At 41.9% G+C, this 22,175-nt stretch overlaps 1 pseudogene; it reads right to left on the reverse strand.

The window, feature by feature from the left end:
• Positions 1–6,130: 6,130 nt before the first annotated feature.
• LOC146570335 (uncharacterized) lies at positions 6,131–16,482 on the reverse strand (annotated as a pseudogene).
• Between the last annotated feature and the right edge of the window lie 5,693 nt (positions 16,483–22,175).

Genomic DNA, 22,175 nt, shown 5'->3' on the forward strand with positions numbered 1-22,175 from the left:
GACGGTCTCCACTCAGCCTCATCTGACATGACCTCAGAGAAAGGGGGCAGCGTTTCTGGGGGTCTGTTTGTTCTTTGCATGGTGGGGTTTGAACTTCCTGTGTGGATGCAGTAATGAGCTGCGATGGTTTTCAAAAGCATTTCTGAGCACCTGCAGTGATTTCCAGCACAGAATGAGGCCTGCTTGTAATCCTGGTGCTTTTAACAAAACTGGGTTTATTATTTTTCCACTACAATATCAGATTTTGCTACAAGAGTTCCTGTTTAAATTACCACATTTTTATTAAAGTGCTTCATGGTTTCAGTTTGACTCTCCTCTTCTCTTCTCTTCTCTTCTCTTCTCTTCTCTTCTCTTCTCTTCTGCTGTTGACATGAATTTAAATGGACAAGTGTGAGGCTGTGATGTTGATGGATGGTGGCAGGTATGTGGCATCTCTGTCTCTGCACACTGCTCTGATTGCTCACAGTGACTGGTAACCCTGCCACCCTGTCACTGTGTGTGTGTGTATGTGTGTCTGTACGTGTGTGTGTCTGTACGTGTGTGTGTCAGTGTGTGTGTGGCGGCGGTGTTGGAGGGTCGGGCGTCTCCTCAGAGCATCTCTGTGCTTCGTGGTGCCCTCGGCTGAGTGTTTTACTGACCGCAGCAGTTTATGGAAACTTTAACACAAAAAACACAACAAAGGATGTTTGCAGATCAGATACAAATGACTTTTCATGACACTTCTTCAGCCGCGAGACAAAAAGCTGCTTTCGGCCGCTCTGTTATTCACTAGAGATCCCCACGGCAGGGGTGTGTATTCGATTTACACCACTTGAGATCATTGTCTCCTCCTGGGATCAAACAGGAATCTCTGGCACTTTACACAACAACAGTAATAACAGAAATAAACCAATGACTGATTTAAAAATGAATCCATGATGATTATTGATGTCAACAAAATCACTAAATAAAAATCACTAATAGGAAAGACAGTTTCTTCTCTGTTTTATAGGCTTTATATCCAAAGCATGATCCGCTCAATCACCCACCCACCGGTTTCTGGACATCAGTGTTTTGGAGATGTGAGTGCTGGGTAAGGCTGGCTGTTATATGTTAAAGCACACTTTGCTACTTTCATGTAACTAAACCCTGTTTGGGCCACACAGCATGTGTAAGGGGGGAGGGGTGAACAGAGTATTCACATGGTGATGTCACAGTGGGACGGTGGGACTGGAGAGGCGGGGCCTTTCTCAATATGCGTACTTGTGCGTACTTGCGTTCTTGTGTACTCGTGATACGTCATCAGTCGGAGACCAAGTACTGTTCCAATTCAAAGTACGCATCAAGCCGAGAACGCGAAAAAGTCCCGGATGTGTTCTCGCTCCGCCCGTTTTATCGAGCATGCATCAGTGGTAACTTGTGTGGACTTGGTACAGCTAAATATCCCAGAATGCATTTCGTCCAAAACCCAAACGCGGCAATGATGGAGGAGCGCGGCTAAAAACTTTTAAATATTACTCTTTCTGGGTCACAAAATAAACTTTTAAGTTATTTTCAAGCGAGAATGTAGCTGTGTAAACTTCAAATATCTGCTCGATTTATCAAGATATCATATATTTCCAAACGCGCTCCGACGTTTTTGGAGACGTCTGTGACCCGCCAGCTCCATAGCAGACAGCGAGGTCGAGGATCATTAGAGCCGGCGAGAACAGCGGACTCTCGGCACATCGTTTTCAACCCCCCCGCGGTCTTTTCGCTACTCAGGTTAAACAAACCCCAAACCCCAGCAGCTGTCTATTGTATTGAGTGTCCACTAAAATAAAAATAAAAAGCGTTCTAACATCTCACCTGCTTGTTTTTATTAAGGTATGTACATGTATGTACATGTACACTATTTTTATTAATAAAGATTTCACTACTGAGGTTAAACATGATATATAAGTAACTTAGATCACTTCTAAATGTTAATGTTTGGTTTATTTCAGTGTTTTATTTGTTCCTGAGTAAATCGGTTTGCCTGTGATTAAAGTTAAGCTTCATAACATATTACTCACAGTTAAATTAAGAGGGGACGGAAGTAAAAACTCCGGACCTGTGACATCATCAAGTACGCTGGTGTTCCAGTTGTACAAATCACGAGTCCGTGCTCGCGTACTTGACCCCCGTCACCTGCGAGGCCTCTGTTGTTCAATCTGAGCTTGTCGCAGATGCACAAACAAAGAATTTTTTTTTCTGAACAGAAACGCAGCCTCAAAGAGGAAAGTGGATTCAAACTTCATTGTGAACAGGATGTCAGTGAATGCATCAGGCAGTAAACTGACACTGACTGCAGTGAAACCACCCTGTTAATCTTCAGGAGCATCACTCTGACTTCTCTTTGTTAGCCCGTCTGATAAATGTCTGCACTCCCACCCGGCCGCCTCAGCGTGTTTATTCTGATGTATTTCTGTGTGTGTGTGTGTGTGTTTGTGTCAATAAGCAGTCTAAAGGGTAGATAAACACACGCTTCCTGCACGGGGGGGAATTATTCATGAGCTGTCACTGTGTATTCCCCACCACACACACACACGTATAATTGAAATAACGATGTGAAATGAAAATACCTGTGCATGCTCTCTCTCTCTCTCTCTCTCTCTCTCTCACATACACACACACACACACACACGCACACACACACACGCACACACGCACACACAGAGTAGTAAACAGAGTTTACTGGCTGATCTTCTGCTCATGATTGTTGAGCTGCAGTAATAGCAGCATAATGTGGTCCAATCAGTGTATGGCATCTGTCTGTCACTCCTTCACTCCTCTGTCAGTTTAAGGATGTAACAGGAAAGAGCAGGTATTTTTTATTATTCCAACAATCTTATAAGAGTTGGTAATTGTTTCACAAGTTAAAAGCTCGCCACATCTGTGAAATGTGAAAAGTGCTCACTGCAGAGAATAAAGAGCCTGAAGAACTCGACCGCTGCAGAATTTCTGCCAGACTTGAAACATGAAAAGTATGATAATCACAGACCTGCCACCATGAGTTTCACTGATGTCGCAGTCTGAAGCTTCAGCATTAGCATTTTCAACAGTCTGTTAGTACAGTAACCTCGTAGCAGCCATGTTATTGGTCACATGAAGTCATTAAAAATGCTCCAAAAGGCTCCAACAGGACAAACATGGTCCAGAGGCCCAGTTCAGGTGAAACTAGCAGCTGCAACCATCTGTGTCATCATCCACCTATCAGTCTGAGAGGCCACACCCTTAATAATGCAAACTGTTTTCAGACCTGCAGGTTGCTGCAGTGCTCCACTGCTTCCACTCTGCTGCAACCCTGTTGCTGTTCAGCTTGGATAAATGGGATTTGAACCCAATGAAGATTAAAGAATAAAAAAAGGGACACCTCAAAGAGTAGAAACAGCTCAGATGACGTCAGTAGTTGTCACGAAGCTTTCAGAGCGTTTCCATGGGAACAAATCCTACCGCACCTCCTGTCAGAGTCCATACGTTTAACCAGAATGCCGTGTTTTTCTTCACTATGCATTAGGCTGATGATCTGAAGTGGGAGTGTGTGTAAGTTATTAACCTGCACTCAAGGCCAGGCACTTCAGAGGAATCCCCCCTCACGGTGAAGTGTCGGGATTTTAAAAACAGCACTTCACATCAGATATCGGTCTGAGATTACAGAACAGAACAAAAAAAACATTTCAGACTACTTTTCTGCTCCATCACTTGATTTCAGAGGAAAATGCTGCAGAGCATTTATGGTTTACGGCATATTTGATGAGTTTAAATAACTCATCATGATGTGCTGCTACAGACTATCTTAACTGAGATTAATGCGACTGGAATGGCTCATTTAGAATAAGAAGTACTTTTAGTGTTTACTGGCAGCTTCATATCAGGAGCAGCTGTTCCCAAACTTTAATCTTCTGTGGCTTGTTATGATGTTGGTTAAAAGCTTGACAGTCACTTCTTTATTTCTGTTCTTTTGTCCTTTTCACAGGATAAAAAGGAGGTGAGGGTGAAAATCGATCAGGAAATTTGGCTTTTCCCACAGCTGTCAATAATTTAGAGTTTAGGAGCGACCTTAGCTTATTGCATCTTAGCTTAAGGAGGATTCAGTGTCAAATGGAAGAATGCAGTCCTATATTTTTTTTAATATGTTCATTGAAGGACAGAAATGACTCCAAGATTCCTTACATTGTTACTGGTAATGCCATCCAGAGTAAGAATCTGGTTAGATACCATATTTCTAAGATTTCCAGGGCCGAGTACAATAACCTCAGTTTTATCTGAATTTAGAAGCAGAAAATTAGAGGCCATCCAGGTCTTTATGCCTTTGAGAAATTCCTGCACTTTAACTGATTGGTGTGTGCTATCTGGCCTCATAGATAGAGAAATTTGTGTGTCATCTGCATAGCAGTGAAAGTGTATGCTATGTCTTCTAATGAACTGCCAAAGAGAAGCAGAATTGGTCCTAGCACTGACCCCAGTGGAACTTTTACATGAACAAACTGACGTCTGTTGCACAGTTACGATTCTTTCATATCTGGTCGAAGTGTAGATGTTGATGTTTTCATGTAGAATCCAGGTCCAGTTAGACTGTCTCTTACAGTGCGAGAAATATCAATCAGGTATTTATTATTTAATGGATGAATTACATACGTGTTTCTTTCTAATGTGGTTAGAGTAGGGGTAGGCAACTCCAGGCCTCGAGTGCCGGTGTCCTGCAGGTTTTAGATCGCACCCTGGGTTAACACACCTGAATCAAATGATTAGTTCATTACCAGGCCTCTGCTGGAGAACTTCAAGAAATGCTGAGGAGTCATTTAGCCCTTTAAATCAGCTGTGATGGATCAAGTCAAGTCAAGTCAAGTTTATTTATAGAGCACATTTAAAAACAACCAAGGCTGACCAAAGTGCTGTACAGTAAATACAGATAAAAATACAATAGAACACAATTTCGTAAAACACCTCGCTGATCAAATAAAAAATAAATAAACAAATAAATTAAACCTTTCTAAAAGCCAATGAAAAGAGGTGAGTTTTAAGAGCAGTTTTAAAAGTTTCTAGGCTTTTGGAGAATCTGACGTGAGGAGGTAAACTGTTCCACAGTCTGGGTGCAGCCACAGCAAACGCCCTCTCTCCCTTTGTCTTTAATTTATACCTGGGAACATCTAAAAGCATCAGATCGGCTGACCTCAAAGATCTCCTGGGGCGATACGTACTAAGGAGTTCTGACAGGTAAGAAGGTGCAGTGCCATTTAAAACCTTAAAAGCCAGCAGTAAGATTTTAAAATCAATCCTAAAAGCAACTGGGAGCCAGTGGAGAGAGCAGAGAACCGGAGTGATGTGGTCTCTTTTTTTTGAACCGGTCAACAGGCAAGCGGCAGCGTTCTGCACCAGTTGAAGGCGATGTAGACAGGAACGATCTAGGCCAGCATAGAGGGAATTACAGTAGTCCAGCCGTGAAGTAATAAAAGCATGGACCACTCTTTCTAGATCGTTCCTGCAAAGGTAAGACTTGACTTTGGCTAAAATCCGTAAATGATAAAAAGATCCCTTAACTACAGAGCTGATTTGTTTGGACACATCTAAAACCTCCAGGACACCGGCACTCGAGGCCTGGAGTTGCCTACCCCTGGGTTAGAGCATGGTTGCAAACAGCTACATGACAGCTTCTTACAGTATAAAGTGCATTCAGGTGATTTGGGACTATAAATCTATCTGTGCTGACATACAGCTAATAAATGAGAATATGAATAAGAAGACAGGAAACAAAGAGAGGAAAGAACAAAAAATGAAATGAGTACATGAGATGAGTGAACAAGGATAGGAATGGAGCACTGGAACCTAGGAAAGCAAACAAGTAGCCTTCAAGAAATAAGGAAAAGAAACAAGGCGAGGAACAGAGGAAAAACATGAGAATAGAAAGAAGTACTGGAAAGAAAAAAGAAATGGTGGTAGTAGTACAAAGGAAGCCAGGATAGAAAAGGAATAAGCAAAAGAAATCAGGGTAACAAATGAGGAGGGGAAAGAAGTCAAATATAGGAAAGGAGAAAAGAAAAGGAAATAAGGTGAAGGAGAAAGAAGATAGGAATAAAATCAGGACAGGAGAAGAGAGAGCTTGTCCTGATTCATTGAGGGATCTTTGATATTACACTGCTCGACCCGCCTCCCTCTGCTCCTCACTCGCCTCTTTCCTGTCAGTTTGTTCAGCTAACGAACTCTCGTTTGCATTTGGTACCCGAGGACACGGGCCTGTAACAAACAATAACGAGCAGCACTTTCAGGAAGACATCTACTGTGATGAAATCTACTCCCCACTGCTGCGGAATCCATTATTGTAAATTTAAATGTTATTAGGAAATAATCAGACAAGAGAGAGTTTTCAGGAAACGCTGTTACATGTTCAGTTTCTATGTCATATGTTAAAGCAAGATCTAGATTAAAGTGGTGGGTGGGTTCTTTACATTTTGAGAGAAGCCAATTGAGTCTAATAACAGATTAAATGCCGTGTTGAGGCTGTCATTTTTAGCATCTACATGGATGTTAAAATCACCCATAATAATTATTTCATCAGAGTTGAGCACTAAATCATATAAAAGGTCTGAGAAATCAGACAGAAACTCTGTGTAAGGCCCAGCTGACTGATAGATGATAACAAATAAGACTGTTTTTTTAAATTTCCAGCTAGGGTGGACAAGGCTAAGCATCAGGCTTTCAAATGAATTAAAAGTCTGTCTTGGTCTCTGGTTGATTAATAAACTGGAGTGGAAGATTGCTGCCACACCCGCTCCTCTGCCTGTGCTTTGAGGATTCTGACAGTAGTTTAAACGAATCAGTATCGTGTTGCTGCTGTAACCTTGTTTCAATAAGGCAGAGCACATTTGTTTGTTGATCAATTTTTACAATTTTCCAAAGTTTTAAATTTCCCTCAATTTTGCCTGCTCTGGCTCCTGGAAGACAATTGACTATGGAGTTTGATACCCTGCGGATGTGGTGAAAGTGGTGAAAAACACTTGGAGACAGATGAATGGGTAGGTAATGTACTGGGATGTACAGGGGTATGGCTAGCTACGGGTTTTTCGAGGGTGTGAAGCAGACTCTCCAATTCAGTTATCCCAGCCTCCAGAGCTGCAAATAGGCTAAATTTATTACAAGCACCATTGCTGCTAAAGGAGGCAGAGGGTTAACTTAACACCTGTCACAATGAGCAGGAAAGTGCAAGAGGGACAGGTGAAGAGGCCATGCTGCTAGTGAGTTAACTATGAGCTAAGCTAACCTAAGCTAGCGAATCCCTAAAGACGCAGAGGGAATACTGTGAATATAATTAGCGAGGGAATCAACAGATAATGTGCTTTGGATAAAGCATGTGAAGATTACACTACAGGGAGTGCAGAATTATTAGGCAAATGAGTATTTTGTCCACATCATCCTCTTCATGCGTGTTGTCCTACTCCAAGCTGTATAGGCTCGAAAGCCTACTACCAATTAAGCATATTAGGTGATGTGCATCTCTGTAATGAGAAGGGGTGTGGTCTAATGACATCAACACCCTATATCAGGTGTGCATAATTATTAGGCAACGTCCTTTCCTTTGGCAAAATGGGTCAAAAGAAGGACTTGACAGGCTCAGAAAAGTCAAAAATAGTGAGATATCTTGCAGAGGGATGCAGCAGTCTCAAAATTGCAAAGCTTCTGAAGCGTGATCATCGAACAATCAAGCGTTTCATTCAAAATAGTCAACAGGGTCGCAAGAAGCGTGTGGAAAAACCAAGGCGCAAAATAACTGCCCATGAACTGAGAAAAGTCAAGCGTGCAGCTGCCAAGATGCCACTTGCCACCAGTTTGGCCATATTTCAGAGCTGCAACATCACTGGAGTGCCCAAAAGCACAAGGTGTGCAATACTCAGAGACATGGCCAAGGTAAGAAAGGCTGAAAGACGACCACCACTGAACAAGACACACAAGCTGAAACGTCAAGACTGGGCCAAGAAATATCTCAAGACTGGTTTTTCTAAGGTTTTATGGACTGATGAAATGAGAGTGAGTCTTGATGGGCCAGATGGATGGGCCCGTGGCTGGATTGGTAAAGGGCAGAGAGCTCCAGTCCGACTCAGTCGCCAGCAAGGTGGAGGTGGAGTACTGGTTTGGGCTGGTATCATCAAAGATGAGCTTGTGGGGCCTTTTCAGGTCGAGGATGGAGTCAAGCTCAACTCCCAGTCCTACTGCCAGTTTCTGGAAGACACCTTCTTCAAGCAGTGGTACAGGAAGAAGTCTGCATCCTTCAAGAGAAACATGATTTCCATGCAGGACAATGCTCCATCACACGCGTCCAAGTACTCCACAGCGTGGCTGGCAAGAAAGGGTATAAAAGAAGAAAAACTAATGACACCTGATCTGAACCCCATTGAGAACCTGTGGTCCATCATCAAATGTGAGATTTACAAGGAGGGAAAACAGTACACCTCTCTGAACAGTGTCTGGGAGGCTGTGGTTGCTGCTGCACGCAATGTTGATGGTGAACAGATCAAACCACTGACAGAATCCATGGATGGCAGGCTTTTGAGTGTCCTTGCAAAGAAAGGTGGCTATATTGGTCGCTGATTTGTTTTTGTTTTGTTTTTGAATGTCAGAAATGTATATTTATGAATGTGGAGATGTTATATTGGTTTCACTGGTAAAAATAAATAATTTAAATGGGTATATATTTGTTTTTTTGTTAAGTTGCCTAATAATTATGCACAGTAATAGTCACCTGCACACACAGATATCCCCCTAAAATAGCTAAAACTAAAAACAAACTAAAAACTACTTCCAAAAACATTCAGCTTTGATATTAATGAGTTTTTTGGGTTCATTGAGAACATGGTTGTTGTTCAATAATAAAATTATTCCTCAAAAATACAACTTGCCTAATAATTCTGCACTCCCTGTATGAAACTAAAGAATACATTTCCTGAAGAAAATGTAATGTGAATGCTAACAGCTGAATGGTTTGAGTTGAATTTTTATAATTGTTTAATTTTGTACACTGGTGTGTATATTAAATACGCCGAATCATTCACCTGAAAGACAAAGTGAAGAACTGTTGAAAGTTAAAGTTCACACAGCAGAAGAAATTTCAAAGTTGGATAGTAGCTGAACATCTTTAAATATACATTAGAAAAAATTGACTAATGACAAAAGAAAATTTAGAATCAGCAAAAAAATCTGAATGGATATTGAAAGCTCATATTCTTTATATCACTTGAAGAGTGGAATTAAGTATTTTAAATATCTAAACTCAAGAATCTCAAATGAAAAATCTGAATATTTGCTGTGTGTGTGAGTGTTTGTGTGTGTGCTACAGTATCAGTGAGTAAGTGGCATAAAGAGAAAGAGGGGAACTGGCATCAAATGAGCAGGTAAAATAGTTTTTAATCTTTAACTGTTTGATTTTTTTTTGAGTTTTATTTTGAGACTAACTGTGTGATAGTGGGGAGATAAACTATACAGATTAAAAATAGGGACATGAAATTAGGCTAGATGAGTTGAAATGTGGGAGAATCCACTAGACATGTAAAGTTTCAGTTCTAATCATCCTGTCACAAAAGATGATTCTAAAAGTCATCAACTGACTCCAATTGCTCAGATTTGACAAATGCGCCAATTTGCCTCAGTGCACCTGTTTAAAAACTGCTGACTAAATCCAAGACCGTAACTCCTATGAAAATACTTGTTCTGTACAACAATGTGTTTTTCATGTTCCTGGTGTCAAAAATGTGGTCACAGGGGCAACCAACCTAAGTCGTGTGTGTCTCCTCCCAGGATCAAACCTGGAAGATTTCACTTGTTAGCCGAGTGTGTTGATTTCTGGAGATGGCTACACGTTGACAAAAAAACACCAGCCCATCCAGATGTTCGCTGGGCTAGCATGGGTCTAGTCTAATAAGTATTCAGCTCCGGGTCACAGAGGAAAACTGAGGATGAAACTGCATTTGTTTGGTACTGCCATGTTGTCTTCATATATAGGAAGCACTGACCTTTGATATGTGTCAGGTCCAACCTCCAGATTCAACCTTAATATGAAGCAAAGAGCACAGCCAGCCTATCCTTTCAGAGACACCTGAATCAGTCCTGATGATGTTCTGGCACACTGTGAGGCGTCTCTGTTTTTCCTCACTGATAGATTACAGCTGCACATACATCCAAACTGACAGCTATCATCAGTATCACTCCACTGTTCCCACTGCTGGTCTCAGAAGCTGAATTATTTCTGAAGTCCTGTGACAGACGCAGTAATAATTTATGTCATCTGCATGCTGTGAAAACATCATTTATGAAAACTAATGGATAGAAGATGCTGAAGGCACTAAGGGAACTGAACAATACTCTAAAGGTTTTTTAAAAATTTTTTTATGTTTATTTCTGCTGTAAAGTTGGACATTTAACATGTGACTCTATCGGGGACCGACTCAATGCTGGAGCCCCTGGTGGTTGTAAGAGGAACCGCAGGTGCTTGTGCATCAGTGCCAGTTTACTTTCTCCTTCCTCTGTTACTCTGTATGGTTTGGTCATTTGTCACCTATCTGCATGCAGCAACAGAAAAACATACACACTCACTGCATTTACTAACCTGCAACACTGCATTTACTAAGCTTACATTAAGGGTTTTTTGAAAGGACCCTGAGATATGCCAGTGCATCTGCTCAGCTGTTTAAAAGAATATCAGTGAGGCAGAAAAAGTAGAGCTGTGGGTCTGTAGATATTTCACTGTCTGTAATAACAGTGGGAAGGTCGAAATGAAGCCTAAATTCTCCATCCTGCTCAAATTTCCTTATTCTCTATTCACGGAGTGATCTCACTGTCTTTCCCCACAGGTCTGTAGGATTTTTGCATTTCCTGTGTGTCTGTGAGAGAGAGATCCAGCAGGGGAATGTGGGTGATGCTTGGCCTTAGCGTGAACCACAAGGGACCAAGTGCAGCATTTCTATGAGCAGGATTGTCAGAAGCTGTCAAAGAGCTCTGTGAGCAGGTGATGTGTGGAATATAAAGGAGACCCGCTGAGGGCCGGGAGCAAGGACAGAAAACAAGGACAGGAAACAGGAAATGGAAGCAAACTATCAGAGGAAGAAAGAGGGGACAAGAAGAGAAAGAGAAACTGAGATTATACCAGAGGGTCTGCTGTGAAGCAATTTATACATGTCCATTATCAACTGGCTTTAAAAAAAAACCTAAATCCCCAGCCAGAGATGGTGGGTGTCCTTCAACGAGGCAGTTCCTCTGACGTCCAGCAGAGGCAGCAATGAGTCAGTCCCCATAGACTCCCATGTTAAAATCAGAAATAAAAATGTTTCCAGCCTGATACAAAAACTGTTTGGTCTTTATGGATAATTTGTAGATGTCCTCCTTTATAACACCTTTAGGGGGACAATGTTTTTATAAGTCACCTGTTTAAACTGGACTAACGTTTGAGACCTTAGAGGCGGGGCCTCTTTGATTGTTAGGTGGACAGTATGCAGCGATGTGATTTTAAACAAAATTGAAAGTGAAAGTCTTTCTGCCGTGTACACAGCTGATAACTGAGCATTCCTCTGAATCTGAAGATGGGAAACAAGGAGAAGAAAGTCAAAGGAGCTTGCAAAGAAAAGCATCTGGACTTTTTTTCAAGTAACTTAAAGAAGTCCAGACGCTTTTCTTTGCAAGCTCCTTTGACTACGATGACCTGGTTGACTGAGAACCTTCACAGACAAGGAGAAGAAAGAAATCAACAAAAGGAGATGAGGCAAGGGAACAAGGAGGGGAATGGAGGAGAGGAACTGAGCGAACAGGACGCAAGGATGGGGAAAACATCAGAATCAGAATACTATATTAATTATGTGGTTGGAGTCGCTTCGACAATAAGAACAGTAACAGACTGAACTGAATAAAATAATACATAATATTACAAAGTTTACAAAATATAAGAAACAATTCTAATATATAGAAACAGCTCAATTACAAATATACAGAATATTTCAGAGATTAAATATATTTCAGTAAACTTTGTTATTTTCTCCACAGTGGGTGTGTAAATGGTGTAACTGTTGCACTGTGTACTGTGCTTTAGATGGAGGAGGTGTACAGAGATGTCCACAGGTGGGAATGATTTAAGCAAAGGAAACCAGGCTAGGACATAAGGAGAAGAAAGATACAAGGATAGTGTCGTGATCCTGGGTCGTTGACCCAGTGTTTTGTGTTTCTTTTTGGGTTCATCTTGTGTTTGGTGTTTATTCTGATTCTGTATTAATTCTTTGGGTTGGTTGTCGTGTTTATTATCCCTACCTGTGTCTCCCCTCTGTGCTCCGTTCAGGTCCCTGTGTTTTTGTTGCAAAACAGTCTGGGTGTTTCCGGTTTTACTTTGTAGGTCTGCCTCTCATCATGTCCATTAGTGTCAGCTGTGTCCACCCCTGCATGTCATCTCCTCATTACCTAGTGTGTATTTATAGTGTGTGTTGGCTTCTGTTCATCGTCGGATCGTCTGTGTTTCTCGGTGTAACTACGTCTCTCTGCAGTCTCCGCTCCCCGTTTCATGCTTAGGTTTGTTATTTAGTTTTCCCAGTCTAGGTTTTTTCAGTCATTCGTCTTGTCTCACTACCTGTTCAGTCGCTCCACTTCTGCAAATAAAACTTCATTCTCATCACCAGTCAACTGCCTGCATTTTGGGTCCTTTTCCTCCTACACCACACGGCTCACGCCGGCAGCCGTGACAGATAGGAAAGGAGGAGAGGAACAAAAGAGTAAAGAGTTAAACACGTAAAGGAAAGAAAAAGAAACTAGAAGAGGAAAGAAGACAAGGAAAGGAAAGAAAAGTAGAGGTAAATGAAGGAGATGAGAGAAAGTTTAGAGAGGATAGGAAGCAAGAATAGGAAAGGAAGAAATGAGGCGAGAGTCATTCATCAAGGGGTCCTGGACGCGATGCTGGCCTCCCTCTGCTCCTCGCTTGCCTCCATCCTGTAGGTTTGTTCTGCTAACGAGGTCTCTTTTACAGCTCGTCCCCAAGGACCTGGTCCGCTGTTTGTGCACTTGGACTTCCTGTCACGTGCAGATGCTTCAAGAAATTGATGAGGTGAAGGCGGCAGCAGAGTGTGACAGGAAGTACAAACGAATTTCAGAGGCTGTCACAACAAACAGCCCTTTTCTACTGGAGGCTCACAGGAGGACCGCCAGAGGGGAGTGGAGATGATGGAGGCGCCGAGCTCCCTGTTACTTCTCCACTTCTCAGTCTGTGAGCCTCACATGCTGCACGAACGCTCGCCAACCATCAGAGCTCACTCTGAGGAGTCGCACGCTTGCATCACTGCTGCCATAACCACGTCCAGTCACTATCACCTCACACGGGCTTCATGCTGCCTGAAGAGACCCCACCCACGGTGCCAGCAGGGGGCACTGTGGGGTCAGCCTGCAGTTTCACAGCTCATTGAAAACAGAAACTAAAAGCATGCGTTTCAGGTTGAAGGAAAAATCATCAGTAAAAACTGCTCTGACATTTCATTAATTAATTTATCCATTCATTTATGATCATGTCCTCAGGAAGACACACATTGTATATAAAAGATGGAAAGAGCCTCTGTCATGTCACTTATTTGTCTGCATGTCTCCTTTACATGGAAGGAGCAGAGCAAACAAAGAGAGCAAACGAGAAAAGGAAACCAGAGGGAGAAAAAAAGAAGAGATAAGGAAGCTAGAAAAGGACACGAGGAGAGGAAACAGAGTGCAGACAAGTAAAGGAACCAAGGAAATAAAGAAATACCAATTAACATGTGGGGAGAGGAGGACATGTTTAGGTCATGGGCTGTACATAAAACAGGGGCTTTGTGACATCACCAGTCAACCAGTCATCATGTGACTGGCTGATGAAAGTTTCAGGTGAGTCCAGGTGTGTAACATGATGTAATGCTGTAACATGCTCCCTCTGTTTTTGTGAAATGGTTTGCAGCAGATGGTTTCTTCCTCTTAAAAGGCAGTTTTTTCTTCCTACAGTTGCCAAAGCACTTGCTCATAGGGGGTCATGTGATTGTTGGGGTTTTCTTTGTTGTATAACTGTAGGGTCTTTATCTTACAGTATAAAACTGACTGTTGTTGTGATTTGGCGCTTTATAAATGATGGCGAACCCCTGAGACTAAAGACCTGAACTCTTTTGTGTTTCTGCCTTTAATAAGACAGCCGTTGCCCTAATTGTTGCCACATTTTGTCACATGTCACTGATGCTGCATGGTGGCAGCAGTTGTGTATAGATGCACTTCCCTGATGAATGTTTGGTCGGCATGACACGTCAGTCGGCGCGGCGTGAAGCCTGTGGTTACTGCAAAGCTCTCCTAAAGTGTTTGTTTGTTCCTGGCTGTCGCTTTCCAGGTGACCAAACTGTGAATAAAACATAAATGGAGAACAGTCAAAGCCGGTCACGGCTCACTCTGAGAGGGCTAACAGGCGTAAGAGTGAAGGTGTGCGCGCACTCAGACGAACCTCTACGCCGGCGTGTGTCTGCACGCTGCGAGCGTTTGTGTCAGTTGCAGCAAACAGCAGCTTCCAGAGAGCGCAACATGTTTGGATGAATCAGTGCATGCCTGTGTGGGCCTGTAAGTAGTAAATGGACTGGTTCTAACACTATTCTACTCTGAACACTCAAAGCACCTCATTCACACCAGCACTTTTTTCTATGCTGTTTCTATTCACACATTCATACTCTGATGGATGCATTGGACACACACACACACACACACACACACACACACACACACACACACACACACACACACACACACACACAGACAGAGTTCTTAAAACCAGGAAATATTCTGTATGTTAGAGTTTGGGACTATTTAAAAACACAAGAATGTAAAAGCGCAATGAAGATTTTGTGCTTTTCGGGATCAGCAGGTGAGCTTCAGTGAGGTTACTTCCTCCTGTGAGGGAGTCATGACCAGTGTTGGTCAAGTTACTTGAAAAAAGTAATCAGTAACTAATTACAGATTACTTCCCCCAAAAAGTAATCCCGTTACTTTACTGATTACTTATTTTCAAAAGCAATTAATTACTTAATTACTTAGTTACTTAGTTACTTTTTAAAAACACGATTTACAACCTGAATAGGTGATAAAGCGATAGATCTTTCAGCCCAATTCTACTTTTTCTGCATAATCCATCATACAAAATGTAATCAAATGGAAAGGTCCCCTTTTAAAACTTGTTTTATTAGTTTTAATCTTTTAACTTTATGCATCAAGCAAAAATTTAATTATATGCAACATTCTCTGACTGGAAGAAATTTGTTTAACATTTAAACCTATTTTCTGCACATTCCAGCACATGAAATAAAATATTTTTTGTGTTTACACTCTCTCTTTCAAATAGATGCAAGTAAAACACAGCAGAACATAAATAAAATCAAAGACTAGCGGTCCTGTTGCTCTATTTTCACCTGTAAAGCAGGTGTGGGGTAGGCGGAGGTTTACCCTGTTGCAGGTGTGCTGCAGCGGTCAGTTGAAGAATCCGCGAGTTTCTCTGTGAATTTCCCATTACGTCGTAGCGCACTCGGTGCTTGCTTGGAAGTTTAGGGTTTTTTCTTTTCGCTGTAAAAATAAGTTTCCTTCCCACGCACAACGGACGCTAATGTTTTTGTCACTTTTTATGGAATCAAACTCAAAGTAAGGTCAGTACTTCCACGCTTTAAACGCTGCACGCTCATACTCTCTCCCGCACTTGATATATGATCCATTGTTGATCTGCACACAGCTGTTGCCACGAACGTCGCACTCGCTTACGTCACTGTCATGAGACATTCTCGCAAAAAAATGACGGTTTTAGTAACGCAGTAACGCAGCGTTCCTACGGGAAAGTAACGGTAATCTAATTACCGTTTTTGCAATAGTAATCCCTTACTTTACTCGTTACTTGAAAAAAGTAATCAGATTACAGTAACACGTTTTAACGCGTTACTGCCCATCTCTGGTCATGACTTCCTGAAACATGCTGTATGGAGTGCTTTGAGTGCTTGAGTGGAGTAGGAAGGTGTTGCTGATTGACGTGTTGCACACGCTGTAATATTTAAGAAAACCCCACAAAGCCCTGCTTGGACCACCTTAGTGACGTGGCAGCAGTGGAGAGGGCATCCTGCTGCAGTGTTCAGGTCGTACAGATGGCTCTGTGTGAGACAGGAGGTCCCCTATTATTAAAGACAGTAAGCGGATCCAGGTGTTAGTGATCAGTGATCAGCTGTGAGAGTTTAAAGAGTCATAAGCATGAGTTTGTCTGTTTAAATGATCCACTCATGACAGAGCGACCTGCTGTGGACATTTTGCTGTGATTGGACATGTGCTTGATGGATGTGTTTGTGTGCAGCACCAGGGGCGAGCCATAGATAACCCACCTCTGGCGATCTGTCCACTGAGGAGAGGTGGGGGACACCTGGACCCTGAATGGATGACCGTTAGGAGAACAGATGAAACAGATGAATTTACCTGAGTTAGCAGGTCCTTGTTCATGTCTATAGAGCAGCTGTTCTGTTAGCTGTGCGTTTAACCAGCACAGACGAAGACGCTGGGCTCAGACCGTCGGTCCTTCTGGGCTGCCATGGCGAGCATGTGTGGCTGGTTAGTACAGTTGGATGTCTCAAGACCACTTTTACGTGATCTTGGTCTCGACGGACTTTGGTCTTGTCTTGGTCACGTCTTGGTCTCGCTGTCTCGGTCTTGCTTTCTCAGATCGACATAGTGGTTGGGAGATTTGGAGTCAAACATCGGCGGAGCGGGGTGGGGGGGGTGGCTTACTGGGCTTAAGCCTGCGTCGTTTTTTCAGAAGCATGGGGTCTTTTGGAGTGTTTCATAGTTAGATGCCTGACTGACAACTGTATAAAACAAAAACTACACATATTATTCGAAGCACATAGCGCACAGTCATAAATTCCCCCTCAATTTGGTATGATCCGAGCTCAGACACTAGGTGACTGAGCTCAGCACTTACACATGTGAACGAGGGGGGAGAAGCTGCTGCCTGTGAGTTTACTGTAGGAGAAGCACAGCCAGGCAGACAGAGGAGAACTGAAGTTCGAGCAGGTACCAAAGCAAATCATTCGTACTGTACAAATAATGTAAATATGACGGTGTATCACGAAAGATTGATGTCAAACTGATCACTTGACCCATATTACGTTACTTGTTCTTCGAGTGAATCAACAAATGGCGAAATGAAAAACTGAACAACAACAATGCTGTTTTTTAGAGTCTTAGCTTACATGTGTGTTTATTTCATATTTTCAGTTGTTTCCCTCCACGGCTAAATAAATCGGTTTCAGTAATGCACTGATATACAGGAATGGACATAAGGAGCTTCTCTCAAAGAAAAAACTCTGGTAGTATTTTATATATTGTGCTTTGTATGTTGTTCAGTATATTTCTATGCAAAACAAGAGGAATTTCAATACACAGCATTCACAGTTTAAACCAGATATTTACATAGGCTTTATGGAAAAATACATTTTTCTACTGTTAAACATCAATTTAGAGTAAACTTGTTTGGTTTTAGATAAATAAATATTGAAATATCTTTTGAATTAGTTAAATGTCAGAATAAAGAGAGACAGAGCTGTTTATTTTTTATCACTTTCATCAAATTTAGGAGTACATATACACTAAGTTTATTGTTAATTAATAAGAAACTCCAGACGATTCCATTCTGAGCTGAAGAAGCTTCTGATAGGTTAGTAGAGTCCATGTGAGTAAACTGGTGGCACAGCTGTGGATGCATATAAGGCAAAACACAGAGCCTGTTTCTGTGACATGGGAAAATTAAGAGATATCAACCAAAACACCAGGAAAAGAATTGTGGAGCTCCATAAGTGTGGCTCACTTTTGAATACAATTTGGTGCCATTTGCAATTAAGAAATACAGATAGTTTCTCTCTTTACTCTTACAGTTAACAAATATGTTTTTTATATTTATCAATCTAAAACAAAATTAAACATTTAGTCTGATTTGATGTTACAATTAAAAAAGTGTTTTTATCTGAAGAGTAAATATCTGGTTTCAACTGTATATTTGATGATTGTCAGCACAAAGAGGGAGAGAGAGGAACAGAGAGGGAGAGAGAGGGAACAAGAGCAGGTGAGACACACATGTTAGTCAAAACTCATGAGAACATGAATCCAGTACCTAGTGTTCCTCTATGCTGTTGCATGCTGGGGGAGCAGGCTGAGGGTCGCAGATGCCAACAGACTTAATAAACTAATCCGTAAGGCCAGCAATGTTGTGGGGATGGAGCTGGACTCCCTCAAGGTGGTGTCGGAGAGGCGGATGCTGTCCAAGATAAAGACAATGTTGGATAACACCTCCCACCCACTCCATGACATGCTGGTCAGTCACAGGAGCTCGTTCAGTGAGAGACTGAGATTACCGAAAAGCACCACTGAACGACACAGGAAATCATTCCTGCCTGTGGCCATCTCCCTGTACAACGCATCCACTTAACACACTGTTTGCTGCTACAACTACACGTTTCTTTTCCAACTATTTATTTATGAGTGGCTTATGTATGTATGTATGTATATATATGTATAATGTATATATTTTAGTTAGTGTATTGTCTGTCTTGTCTTAATGTTGGTTTAAAATGGAGCACTGTAACAAAAAATAATTTCCCCCAGGGATCAATAAAGTATTCTGATTCTGATTCTGATTCTTTTTAGATACCATTTGTTACTTTTCAAATTCTACATTTATTAAGTTTTGCAGGCTTGTTTGCACAACAAGGCTAAATAATTATGTAAACTTTTCTGAATCTAAATAGTGGACTTTGGTAGAATTAAACAATAAGTGTAGTGCAGGTATATGATGATTTTTAGTGCTACTATCATCTAGTTCTGATTCTGGTTCTGTCTTGGTTAAGTCCTCAGTAGTCCTGATTTTGAACTGCTGTAGTCCTGTTTTAATTCCGGATCAGTTCTGGGTCTGGTTGAATTGGAGTTTAGTCCTCGTGTCTTGATAAAGCCCAACTTTGTTCTGCCTTGCTGCTTAATTAAAAAAAATAGTTTAAAGTGTCCTGCATATGTCATATATATATTTTTTCCTATATGAAGTCATCCTTTTTTGAACAAAACTCAAAACAGAGCCTAATAAATCTTTCAGTCATTTCAAAAGCATCAGCTCTAAGAGCCGTGCTTTGAGAGTGCTTTGTAGTGAATCAGAAGAGTCGACTCCCATTGAGCGAGAGCCGGCTCCTCACTTAATTTCCTTTCGCTGCTCAGCTCTCACACAGTGGCTCAACCATGCTCCAATCCCTCCATATTGTGGCCAATCACATGCGAGGATATAGGATAATATCATTATGTGGAAAACAGAGAGGGTGAGAGACACAACAGTCAAGTGGAGCGTGTGTCTGTCCTCTCAGTAAGTGAGTGAGACAGCGGTGAGGAGGGCTGTGCGAGTGCATCGCAAAAACACATAAATATGCCCGACACCCATAAACGAAGCAGCACCTGGCTGCAGTTTAAAGACTTTTTTGTCTCGGTCTTGGTCTCCTCTTGACTTGGTCTCGGTCTTGGTCTCGTCTCCACTTGGTCTCGGCCAACCCTCACACTTCTCACCATACATTACCACAAGCATTCACTCATTCATCCAACTCGCTGAACTCAGGTGTTCCAATCACTTCCACAGCCACAGGTAGACTGCTTCTACCAACATGGCTCCCTCTCAGGAGCTCAGTGAGTTCCAGCATTGATACTGTGATAGGATGTTACCCGTGCAACAAGTTCGGCCGTGAAATTTCCTCTGCTAAATATTCTACAGTCAGCTGTTAGTGGAATTAAAACAGAGTGGAAGTGAGTGGGAATGACAGCAACTTGGCCATGAAGCAGTAAAACCACAGAGCGGGGTCAGCTGAGGCGCAGCTTCAATCACATGTGCAGTGGTGTTAGAAATATTAGGCACACTGATTACTGTTAGCATAACCGTACATCGAAAATGTAAATGAACACGTCTAATGTGAATGAACATAAAAAACCTGTAACAGGGAATAAAATGCATTTCTAAAATCTGATGCATTGAGTGAAAGTGACAAATAGCAAAAGGATTGTGAAATTCACACTGATCTGTGTGTTAATTAACACATATGTTGTGTAACTATGGAAGTTTTTTAATACCTGTGTAAGTACATAACATCTGAAATTATGTCAAAGATGTAATTTTACAGTGGTTGTGTAACTTGTAGGATTATTGACCAAAACTGGTTAAATGAAAGATAATAATAGAAATGAATAGTTATTATTTACATATTCACAGATTTAATGACTTTGAACAATAAATGTTAAATGCCTGTAAAATTAAATGCTTGCATCATTAAAATTCAGTGAATATCATTAAATATAATTTCACAAAAACCTGTTTTAAAATAAAGTTTATAAGAGTGACATTCAGAAATATTTTGTTTCATTATTCAGTTTTTTTCTAATATAGAAATATCAGTAGGAGTTAAATCAGGAACCGTTCTGCAGAAACTCAGAAAAATGGAAATGCGGGTGGTGGTGATGCGGTGGTGTTGGGGTGGTGGTGCGGGGTGGCCTCTCTGAGTTAGCAGAGGGAGTGCATGGAGTTTTCTTTGGATGAGGAGGTGATGACTTTTATCAAATAGGAAAATCAGTGGGAGGAAAACTAAAGATCATCAGCTTCCACATATAATACACTGGATCTAAATCTATAAGAACAGATGTTTCACCTTTTAAGCTGCCGGCACACAACAGCTAGTATTCAGTATTCAGTCAGTCACATCATTACACGTGATTTTATGTGGAGTCATATCTGATACTCGACGAGATCTGTAATTAGCAGTATGAAATAATTACAAAAACATCTTCTGGCTGTTTAAAAAAAGCTTCCTTAAGTTAGAAAACCATTTTAAAAGTAAAGATTTATTAAATATCTGATGGTTTTCTGTACAGCTGATGTCATCAGTAGAACAGTAGATGTGTGTAGTTATATACCTGTGTACTGCTTTTACTGCAGTATTTGACCTTTTATGGGTGGTATATCATTTTATGACATGAACTATAGATTAAATGTGCAACATGTTTCACATAAACTGTCATGGTCCGGGTGTGTCCTGTCTCCCTCCGAGTTGGCATCTCCACCCCTGGGAGGGGCCTCAGTGTTCTGCTGATTGCTCACACCTGTGGGTAATTAAGCCGGGGACTCATAAGGCCAGCGCACTCAACCTCTCTTCGCCAGATTCTCAGCTAACCCTGGTTAGTGCAGGCCACCACTATGAGGTCACACACGCTTTGTAAACTGCCTTGTCTCATTGTGTGTTTCTCTCACAGCCATGCACCAAGTTGCCAGACACAAATCTCCGCCGATGAGCTCCAATCCGGACGCTGGACCACCTGACAGTCCCACTGGCTGTTCACTCGACTCACCTGCCTGCCTCCCTGCTTCAACGCCAGGAATTTCGGACCACTCACCCAGACCACCCACCCCTCCACGCCACTACAGACCACCCGCGGCAAGTACGCAGTGCTAAGGAAAATTCAGAACAAACAGTTTGCCCATATTCCTCCTGAACCATACCTGAACGTCTGTACTCTATTTACAGTGACTCTGACCCTAACCCCGGACCCAGTTTGACTCTCCCTCCAGCCCAACCCCCGGAACTCCTGTTTCCACTGACCAACACCAGATTGCTTACTTAGCCCAGGCTGCTTAAAACCCCTTTGGTTTAGTTGTGGCATTTTGCACTTGTTAAACGCACATTCCAGTTTCCTGTTTATGAACACTTATTGACAAAATAAACGTTGTCTCTAAAACTACTTACGTGCTGTTCGGCTTCCAGCATTTGAGTCCTTTCTCTTTTGAGGCGGCCTCGGCCGTGACATAAACTCTCATAATAAATCAAAATAATAACAGTATTTTTCTGTTATTTTAAGCCTGAATAAAATAAAGTTAACAGTGTTCTGTTATGGTCTGTTTAACCCTCCCCAGCCACGCTGGCCCCCCCTCCGGGGTCTCAAACAGACCCTGGAGCATCCTCTGTTTAACCGTCATGCAGTCAGAATTACACGAGGTCCAGGTTCAACCTTTGAGTCCTTGGTGTTGGTGTTGTTGGAGGTTTCTGTGTCTCTGTGAAGTTGTGGACGTGCCAGTGAGCTGATGTTTGCCTGTTTATTCAGACTTTCTTTGCACAGCCAATCAC

Source organism: Mchenga conophoros, linkage group LG7, assembly GCF_057382185.1.
Source record: "Mchenga conophoros isolate Kocher_MC1m ecotype Shallow Benthic linkage group LG7, M_conophoros_male_GT1.1, whole genome shotgun sequence".
Taxonomy (NCBI): Eukaryota; Metazoa; Chordata; class Actinopteri; order Cichliformes; family Cichlidae; genus Mchenga; species Mchenga conophoros.